The sequence below is a fragment of the Salmo salar genome, chromosome ssa19 (assembly GCF_905237065.1).
Source record: "Salmo salar chromosome ssa19, Ssal_v3.1, whole genome shotgun sequence".
In the NCBI taxonomy this organism is placed as follows: domain Eukaryota; kingdom Metazoa; phylum Chordata; class Actinopteri; order Salmoniformes; family Salmonidae; genus Salmo; species Salmo salar.
The window spans coordinates 87,414,752-87,426,526 of record NC_059460.1 but is presented as its reverse complement, the minus strand read 5'-3'; positions in this window follow the sequence as shown (position 1 = coordinate 87,426,526).

Genomic DNA, 11,775 nt, shown 5'->3' with positions numbered 1-11,775 from the left:
AAATAAGGTGCGGCAGGTAGACTAGTGGTTAGAGCGTTGGGCCAGTAACAGAAAGGTTGCTGGATCGAATCCCCGACCTGTCGTTCTGTCCCCGGTAGGCTGTCATTGTAAATAAGAATTTGTTTTTAACTGACTTGCTTAGTTAAATAAAGGTTAAAAAAAAGCATCTAAACTTCAATTCGAACATTTGTGTGTGATGTCTCTACTCTGAGTGGGGTCCCATGCGTCCACAGGGGGGCAGCCAGTTCCTGGAGCCAGTCCTCAAAGTGGAATATTCTTGATGCTCAAGTTCTCGCAGACATCAGACCCAGAGGGGACTCTGTTACCGTTCTGCCAGCAGCAGGATATTATGCTGCCAGCATGAATGATGATTTTTTTTTCTTCTCAAAATAAGAGTAACCCCCTGCAAAGACATGCATGCTAAACTTGGGGAATATCGATGTACTGCACTAGTGCTAAAACAACTGTTTTTCAACCTTGTGAAGGCCCAGAAAGTGGTTAAAGACTCCTCCAGCCACCCAAGTGGTTAAAGACTCCTCCAGCCACCCAAGTGGTTAAAGACTCCTCCAGCCACCCAAGTGGTTAAAGACTCCTCCAGCCACCCAAGTGGTTAAAGACTCCTCCAGCCACCCAAGTGGTTAAAGACTCCTCCAGCCACCCAAGTGGTTAAAGACTCCTCCAGCCACCCAAGTGGTTAAAGACTCCTCCAGCCACCCAAGCTATAGACTGTTCTCTCTGCCCCCAAGACCTAAGACTGATAAATAGCTTTTTCATTTATCCTAACTAGGCAAGTCAACAAATTCTTATTTACAATGACAACCTACCCCAGCCAATTGTGCGCCGCCCTATGGGACTCCCAATCACGGCCGGTTGTGATACAGCCTGGAATCAAACCAGGGTCTGTAGTGACACCTCTAAGCTAACAGAATGGCAACACAGACTGAGTTGATCCTTGTTTTATTGTCTCTATGCACACTCACAGGACTCTACATGCCTAGTTTGATAAAGGTTCAATTAAAAAAGGCAAGTCAGTTAAGAACAAATTCTCATTTACGGCCTACTGGGGAACAGTGGGTTAACTGCCTTGTTCAGAAAGACAGATTTTTACCTTGTCAGCTCAGGGATTCAATCCAGCAACCTTTTGGTTACTGGCCCAACGCTCTAACCACTAGGCTAGCTGCTGCACATGTATACTGACTCTACACACATTTATATATAATCATCATATACACTGCTGCTACTCTGTTTATCATATATCCTGATGCCTAGTCACCTTCCCCCTATACATATCTACCTCCATCACTCCAGTATCCCTGTCTCCTTTCCCCTATACATATCTACCTCCATCACTCCAGTATCCCTGTCCCCTTCCCCCTATACATATCTACCTCCATCACTCCAGTATCCCTGTCTCCTTTCCCCTATACATATCTACCTCCATCACTCCAGTATCCCTGTCTCCTTCCCCCTATACATATCTACCTCCATCACTCCAGTATCCCTGTCTCCTTCCCCCTATACATATCTACCTCCATCACTCCAGTATCCCTGTCCCCCCTATACATATCTACCTCCATCAATCCAGTATCCCTGTCCCCCCCCTATACATATCTACCTCCATCACTCCAGTATCCCTGTCCCCTTCCCCCTATACATATCTACCTCCATCACTCCAGTATCCCTGTCCCCTTCCCCCTATACATATCTACCTCCATCACTCCAGTATCCCTGTCTACCCTATACATATCTACCTCCATCACTCCAGTATCCCTGTCCCCTTCCCCCTATACATATCTACCTCCATCACTCCAGTATCCCTGTCTCCTATACATATCTACCTCCATCACTCCAGTATCCCTGTCCCCTTCCCCCTATACATATCTACCTCCATCACTCCAGTATCCCTGTCCCCTTCCCCCTATACATATCTACCTCCATCACTCCAGTATCCCTGTCTCCTTCCCCCTATACATATCTACCTCCATGACTCCAGTATCCCTGTCCCCTATACATATCTACCTCCATCACTCCAGTATCCCTGTCCCCTTCCCCCTATACATATCTACCTCCATCCCTCCAGTATCCCTTCCCCTATACATATCTACCTCCATCCCTCCAGTATCCCTGTCCCCTTCCCCCTATACATATCTACCTCCATCACTCCAGTATCCCTGTCCCCTTCCCCCTATACATATCTACCTCCATCACTCCAGTATCCCTGTCTCCTTCCCCCTATACATATCTACCTCCATCACTCCAGTATCCCTGTCCCCTTCCCCCTATACATATCTACCTCCATCACTCCAGTATCCCTGTCCCCTTCCCCCTATACATATCTACCTCCATCACTCCAGTATCCCTGTCCCCTTCCCCCTATACATATCTACCTCCATCACTCCAGTATCCCTGTCTCCTTCCCCCTATACATATCTACCTCCATCACTCCAGTATCCCTGTCCCCTTTCCCCCTATACATATCTACCTCCATCACTCCAGTATCACTGTCTCCTTCCCCTATACATATCTACCTCCATCACTCCAGTATCCCTGTCCCCTTCCCCCTATACATATCTACCTCCATCACTCCAGTATCCCTGTCCCCTTCCCCCTATACATATCTAGCTCCATCCCTCCAGTATCCCTGTCCCCTATACATATCTACCTCCATCCCTCTAGTATCCCTGTCCCCTATACATATCTACCTCCATCCCTCCAGTATCCCTGTCCCCTTCCCCCTATACATATCTACCTCCATCACTCCAGTATCCCTGTCCCCTATACATATCTACCTCCATCACTCCAGTATCCCTGTCCCCTTCCCCCTATACATATCTACCTCCATCACTCCAGTATCCCTGTCCCCTTCCCCTATACATATCTACCTCCATCCCTCCAGTATCCCTGTCCCCTTCCCCCTATACATATCTACCTCCATCACTCCAGTATCCCTGTCCCATTCCCCCTATACATATCTACCTCCATCACTCCAGTATCCCTGTCCCCTTCTCCCTATACATATCTACCTCCATCCCTCCAGTATCCCTGTCCCCTATACATATCTACCTCCATCACTCCAGTATCCCTGTCCCCTATACATATCTACCTCCATCACTCCAGTATCCCTGTCCCCTTCCCCCTATACATATCTACCTCCATCACTCCAGTATCCCTGTCCCCTATACATATCTACCTCCATCACTCCAGTATCCCTGTCCCCTTCCCCCTATACATATCTACCTCCATCACTCCAGTATCCCTGTCTCCCTATACATATCTACCTCCATCACTCCAGTATCCCTGTCCCCTGTCCTTCCCCTATACATATCTACCTCCATCACTCCAGTATCCCTGTCCCCTTCCCCCTATACATATCTACCTCCATCACTCCAGTATCCCTGTCTCCTTCCCCCTATACATATCTACCTCCATCACTCCAGTATCCCTGTCCCCTTCCCCCTATACATATCTACCTCCATCACTCCAGTATCCCTGTCCCCTTCCCCCTATACATATCTACCTCCATCACTCCAGTATCCCTGTCCCCTATACATATCTACCTCCATCACTCCAGTATCCCTGTCTCCTTCCCCTATACATATCTACCTCCATCACTCCAGTATCCCTGTCCCCCTATACATATCTACCTCCATCCCTCCAGTATCCCTGTCCCCTATACATATCTACCTCCATCCCTCCAGTATCCCTGTCCCCTATACATATCTACCTCCATCACTCCAGTATCCCTGTCCCCTTCCCCCTATACATATCTACCTCCATCACTCCAGTATCCCTGTCCCCTTCCCCCTATACATATCTACCTCCATCCCTCCAGTATCCCTGTCCCCTATACATATCTACCTCCATCACTCCAGTATCCCTGTCTCCTTCCCCCTATACATATCTACCTCCATCACTCCAGTATCCCTGTCCCCTATACATATCTACCTCCATCACTCCAGTATCCCTGTCCCCTATACATATCTACCTCCATCACTCCAGTATCCCTGTCTCCTTCCCCCTATACATATCTACCTCCATCCCTCCAGTATCCCTTCCCCCTATACATATCTACCTCCATCCCTCCAGTATCCCTGTCCCCTTCCCCCTATACATATCTACCTCCATCACTCCAGTATCCCTGTCCCCTTCTCCCTATACATATCTACCTCCATCACTCCAGTATCCCTGTCCCCTATACATATCTACCTCCATCCCTCCAGTATCCCTGTCCCCTATACATATCTACCTCCATCCCTCCAGTATCCCTGTCCCCCTATACATATCTACCTCCATCCCTCCAGTATCCCTGTCTCCTTCCCCCTATACATATCTACCTCCATCCCTCCAGTATCCCTTCCCCTATACATATCTACCTCCATCCCTCCAGTATCCCTGTCCCCTTCCCCCTATACATATCTACCTCCATCACTCCAGTATCCCTGTCCCCTTCCCCCTATACATATCTACCTCCATCACTCCAGTATCCCTGTCCCCTTCCCCCTATACATATCTACCTCCATCCCTCCAGTATCCCTTCCCCTATACATATCTACCTCCATCCCTCCAGTATCCCTGTCCCCTATACATATCTACCTCCATCACTCCAGTATCCCTGTCCCCTTCCCCCTATACATATCTACCTCCATCCCTCCAGTATCCCTGTCCCCTATACATATCTACCTCCATCCCTCCAGTATCCCTGTCCCCTTCCCCCTATACATATCTACCTCCATCCCTCCAGTATCCCTGTCCCCTTCCCCCTATACATATCTACCTCCATCACTCCAGTATCCCTGTCCCCTATACATATCTACCTCCATCCCTCCAGTATCCCTGTCCCCTATACATATCTACCTCCATCCCTCCAGTATCCCTTCCCCCATACATATCTACCTCCATCCCTCCAGTATCCCTGTCCCCCCCCTATACATATCTACCTCCATCACTCCAGTATCCCTGTCCCCTTCCCCTATACATATCTACCTCCATCACTCCAGTATCCCTGTCCCCCTATACATATCTACCTCCATCACTCCAGTATCCCTGTCCCCTTCCCCCTATACATATCTACCTCCATCACTCCAGTATCCCTGTCCCCTATACATATCTACCTCCATCCCTCCAGTATCCCTGTCCCCTATACATATCTACCTCCATCCCTCCAGTATCCCTGTCCCCTTCCCCCTATACATATCTACCTCCATCCCTCCAGTATCCCTGTCCCCTATACATATCTACCTCCATCCCTCCAGTATCCCTGTCCCCTATACATATCTACCTCCATCCCTCCAGTATCCCTGTCCCCTTCCCCCTATACATATCTACCTCCATCCCTCCAGTATCCCTGTCCCCTATACATATCTACCTCCATCCCTCCAGTATCCCTTCCCCCTATACATATCTACCTCCATCCCTCCAGGATCCCTGTCCCCTTCCCCCTATACATATCTACCTCCATCACTCCAGTATCCCTGTTCCTGTCCCCTATACATATCTACCTCCATCACTCCAGTATCCCTTCCCCCTATACATATCTACCTCCATCACTCCAGTATCCCTGTCCCCTTCCCCCTATACATATCTACCTCCATCCCTCCAGTATCCCTGTCCCCTTCCCCCTATACATATCTACCTCCATCACTCCAGTATCCCTGTCCCCTATAATCTACTCCATCCTCCAGTATCCCTGTCCCCTATACATATCTACCTCCATCACTCCAGTATCCCTGTCCCCTATACATATCTACCTCCATCCCTCCAGTATCCCTGTCCCCTATACATATCTACCTCCATCCCTCCAGTATCCCTGTCCCCTATACATATCTACCTCCATCCCTCCAGTATCCCTGTCCCCTATACATATCTACCTCCATCACTCCAGTATCCCTGTCCCCTATACATATCTACCTCCATCCCTCCAGTATCCCTTCCCCTATACATATCTACCTCCATCCCTCCAGTATCCCTGTCCCCTATACATATCTACCTCCATCCCTCCAGTATCCCTGTCCATTGTTAATATGGTACTGAACTGACCCTGTATAAACTGTACAGTAGCTTCTTCCTTTCTCATGTTCTTCTTATTCCTCATTCTTATATCTGGTGTGTTTGTTCTACCTTGTTATCTTTAGTGCTACATTGATATTGTTTACTGCATTGTTGGGTTTAGAGCTTCAAGGAAGCCATTTCACTGTATTTATGCAGGTGACATTAAAACTTGCAACCTACCACCTTTGAAAAAATAAATGGGTAATTCTGTAACGGCTGTCTATGGAAGAAGTGGACCAAAATGCGGCGGAGTTAGGGTTCGTCATATTTAATTTACGAACACTATGCATTTACAAAAACAACAAACTGACAGCCAACACAGTCCTGTCAGGTGCTACCACAATGACAAGAACAATTACCCACGAAACACAAAGGAAACGTAGGCAACTTATGTGTGACTCCCAATCAACCACAACCCTCTACAGCTGTGCCTGATTGGAAGTCACACGGCCAAAATCAATGAAACAATAAAACACTCACTCCCTTCTGCCACACCCAACTACACCCTCTACTGGTCAGGACGTGACAGGTCATTTATTTTTTATGTTGTATTATTAATTCCATCATTTCTTCTGAAGGTTTACACAAATACTGGTATGTTGAAGGCTATTGTGGAGGCTATATTTAAATACAGTGATGGAAAAAGTACCTCATTGTCATACTTGAGTAAAAGTAAAGATACCTTTAATAGAAAATGTAAAAAGTCACCCAGTAAAATATTACTTGAGTAAAAGTATTTGGTTTTAAATAAAGGTTAAATAAAAATAAATGAACTTAAGTATCAAAATTAAAAGTATAAATCATTTCAAATTCCTTATATTAAGCACACCAGGTGGCACAATTTTCTTGGTTTGTCAATTTAAAGATAGCCAGGAGCACTCTCCAACACTCAGACATAATTTACAAACGAAGCATTTGTGTTTAGTGAGTCCTCCAGATCAGAGGCAGTAGGGATGACCAGGGATGTTCTCTGTTTAGTGAGTCCTCCAGATCAGAGGCAGTAGGGATGACCAGGGATGTTCTCTGTTTAGTGAGTCCTAAAGATCAGAGGCAGTAGGGACGACCAGGGATGTTCTCTGTTTAGTGAGTCCTCCAGATCAGAGGCAGTAGGGATGACCAGGGATGTTCTCTGTTTAGTGAGTCCTCCAGATCAGAGGCAGTAGGGACGACCAGGGATGTTCTCTGTTTAGTGAGTCCTCCAGATCAGAGGCAGTAGGGATGACCAGGGATGTTCTCTTGATAAGTGTGTGAATTGGACCATTTTCCTGTCCTGCTAAACATTCAAAATGTAAATGTACTTTTGGGTGTCAGGGAAAATGTATGGAGTAAAAAGTACATTATTTTCTTTAGGAATGTAGTAAAGTAAACATATCAATAGTAAGGTACAGATACCCCAAAAAATTACTTTAGTACTTTAAAGTATTTTACAAGTACTTTACACCACTGTTTAAATAAATAAAAAATATCTAATTTGAATTACTCAATAGGTTTCCTCATTACCATACAAGGTGACGTTATCATTTGTGCTGCTGGCAGAATACCAGTTGAGATGGAGGGGAGACTCGCTGCTCTGAATGTTGTGGGAAAGAGGAGCCAATCGAAGCAGGGAGCGAGACTGAAACTTCCCTCTCAAATACGGCTGTTCTTTTTTTTGCAGCCTTCGAGGGACGCTCAGCGGTCACCAGTGGATTATCTGTATACATGGAAGAGAGGACATTATATGTAATGTTTTACCAGGGCGATAGAAGCTTTTTGTTATACTTGCTCGCCAAATACATGAACTGAGCGCAGCTTCCTGATGTAACTGTTTGTGGGTTGGGTCCTCTTCTCTCGGCTGGATTTCTGCACTGGTTTATTCAATAACTTCCATAACGTTAATCATTACAATGCTTCTCACAGGTCCATGTTGACTACAATGCTTCTCACAGGCCCATGTTGACTACAATGCTTCTCACAGGTCCATGTTGACTACAATGCTTCTCACAGGTCCATGTTGACTACAATGCTTCTCACAGGCCCATGTTGACTACAATGCTTCTCACAGGCCCATGTTGACTACAATGCTTCTCACAGGTCCATGTTGACTACAATGCTTCTCACAGGCCCATGTTGACTACAATGCTTCTCACAGGCCCATGTTGACTACAATGCTTCTCACAGGCCCATGTTGACTACAATGCTTCTCACAGGCCCATGTTGACTACAATGCTTCTCACAGGTCCATGTTGACTACAATGCTTCTCACAGGTCCATGTTGACTACAATGCTTCTCACAGGTCCATGTTGACTACAATGCTTCTCACAGGCCCATGTTGACTACAATGCTTCTCACAGGCCCATGTTGACTACAATGCTTCTCACAGGCCCATGTTGACTACAATGCTTCTCACAGGCCCATGTTGACTACAATGCTTCTCACAGGTCCATGTTAACTACAATTCTTCTCACAGGTCCATATTGACTACAATGCTTCTCACAGGCCCATGTTGACTACAATGCTTCTCAGTGTCTGTAGTGGAGGACATGTTGGGCTGTATATTCTTAGCAGTATCTCTCCCAGGTGCTTGTAAGAGCACAGATGACAGACTGGTAGTATTCCAGTTGAGGTAGTTTAATGCTGCACAGGGCAATACAACCTAACAACATGGCTGTGACTTCACTAATGAACGAATCAGAGGAGTGCAACTACACTACCCAGCAGCACCATCATCCTCACACAACTGCATGAACTTGAATGTATATAGCGACATCCACAAGACTCATTGCTAACACAAAACCCACATAATCTATACAGTAACCATCCATACAACCACAGCTCATATAAGACTAGACACTGGTGGACATTATACCATACACTGAAATGCTAAATGTCTGAAATGAGATGACAGAAACAACAGGGCTAGCAAGCTTACAGTTGCTAGCTCGATGTAAAAACACTATGTAGCATAACAAAGACAAGTGTGTCCACAACACATGAAGAGTGAGAAATATGAACTCACATTTCTGAAGGACGCACACAAAATGATACACTGCATGAATCTACTCATTATCCAAGTTCAAAACAAAACTTTTAGTATTATATCACAACTTTAGCTCATTTAAGGTAAATAATATTTGTGTTTGCCATCATGGAGAAGAAACGTCAGGTCAACTACCCAATATACAGTACAGATCATATTGCACTTTTACATGAAAGCACATGTAATTATGCCTGTTAGAGTACTGATCCAGACAGTGGCTCATGGCAAGCAGCAGTATGTATGTACTGCTGGTAATGACTGACTGGGCTTTTGGTTGGAGCTTGTTCAGAATGGAATCCTCCTATAGGATGATGACAAAGCCTCAAAACAGGAGTCATGTTGATCTTTTGTACCATGTATCTTGTGGTTAGGCCAGATAAATCAAACGTCTAAGACTACGATGTGTCTATCTTTCTTACATGTTTGTATGTTTAGTATTAACAATAAGCCATATTCTTTTTGGCTCCTACAGAAACCTCACTTTTTCAAAACATTTTTTTTTTTTATCATTTGAAAATACATTTAAACATCTAATTAAAATCTACTAGATCTACATTATTAGCAAACAATTACCTAAAAGTGTGTTAGTTAATTACAGTGTTACAAAAGCAACAGTTTTGTAACAGCTTAACTTCAGCCGGTGTGTTATAAAACCTGAAACAGACAGCGTCAGCCCAGAGATGTGTGGAGCTAGCCACAATAAGGATATACCACAATTGTAGAATTTGCGGTTCACCTTCAAAATAAAAGTCTCACATTGAAACTGATCCAAACGGATACAACGAGTGGAATGATGCCATATTTGGACTAGATAATGATAAACAACGTTGGAATGTTATATAACTGTTATATGTTATATAATACAACAATTAATACATTTGACAAAATGTAACAAAACAGTTAAATCCCACTGTGGAAACATTAAGGACACATGCTCTTTCCATGACATAGATAGAGAGACCAGGTGAAAGCTATGATCCCTTATTGATGTCACTTGTTAAATCCACTTCAATCAGCGTTGATGAAGGGGAGGAGACGGGTTAAAGAAGGATTAGTAAGACTTGAGACATGGATTGTGTATATGTGCCATTCAGTGGGTGAATGGGCAAGACAAAATATTTTAGTGCCTTTGAACGGGGTATGTTAGTAGGTGCCAGGTGCACCGGTTTGGGCAAAGAACTGCAACACTGCTGGGTTTTTCACGCTCAACAGTTTCCCGTTTGTATCAAGAATGGTCCACCACCCAAAGGACATCCAGCCAACTAGACACAACTGTTTTTTTTTGTATTGTAATTTTTTATTTCACCTTCATTTAACCAGGTAGGCCAGTTGAGAACAAGTTCTCATTTACAACTGCGACCTGGCCAAGATAAAGCAAAGCAGTGCGAAAAAAACAACACAGTTACACATGAACAAATGTACAGTCAATAACACAAAATAAAAGAAAAATGGATGTATAGTGTGCGCAAATGTAGAAGAGTAGAGAGGTAAGGCAATAAATAGGCCCTTGAGGCGAAAATAATTACAATTTAGCATTAATACTGGAGTGATAGATGTGCAGATGATGATGTGCACATAGAGATACTGGGGTGCAAAAGAGCAAGAGGGTAAGTAATAATATGGGGATGAGGTAGTCGGGTGGGCTATTTACAGATGGGCTATGTACAGGTACAGTGATCGGTAAGCTGCTCTGACAGCTGATGCTTAAAGTTAGAGAGGGAGATATAAGACTCTTCAAAGATTTTTGCAATTCGTTCCAATCATTGGCAGCAGAGAACTGGAAGGAAAGGCGGCCAAAGAGGTGTTGGCTTTGGGGATGACCAGTGAGATATAACTGCTGGAGCGCGTGCTACGGATGGGTGTTGCTATGGTGACCAGTGAGCTGAGATAAGGCGGGGCTTTACCTAGCAAAGACTTATAGATGACCTGGAGCCAGTGGGTTTGGCGACAGATATGTAGCGAGGGCCAGCCAACAAGAGCGTACAGGTCACAGTGGTGGGTAGTTGTAACGGCCGTTGTCAGAATTAGACCAAGGTGCAGCGGAGGATGTGTGTTCATCTTTGGTATTTAATGAAAAAGAGAACACTTTACAAAAATAAACAAAAACGACAGCAAAACAGTCCTGTCAGGAAAAACACACTAACAGAAGACAATCACCCACAAAAACCCAAAGGAAAACCAGGCTACTTATGTGTGACTCCCAATCAGCAACAACGAACTACAGCTGTGCCTGATTGGGAGCCACACACACACACACACACACACACACACACACACACACACACACACACGGCCCAAAACAAAGAAATACAAAAACATAGAAAAAGAACATAGAACGCCCACCCAATGTAACACCCTGGCCTAACCAAAATAAAGAACAAAACCCCCTCTCTATGGCCAGGGCGTTACAGAAATATACGGGGCTTTGGTGACAAAACGGATGGCGCTGTGATAGACTGCATCCAGTTTGCTGAGTAGAGTGTTGGAGGCTATTTTGTAAATGACATCGCCGAAGTCAAGGATCGGTAAGATAGTCAGTTTTACGAGGGTGTGTTTGGCAGCATGAGTGAAGTAGTCTTTGTTGTGAAATAGGAAGCCGAGTCTAGATTTAATTTTGGATTGGAGATGCTTAATGTGAGTCTGGAAGGAGAGTTTACAGTCTAACCAGACACCTAGGTATTTGTAGTTGTCCACATATTCTAAGTCA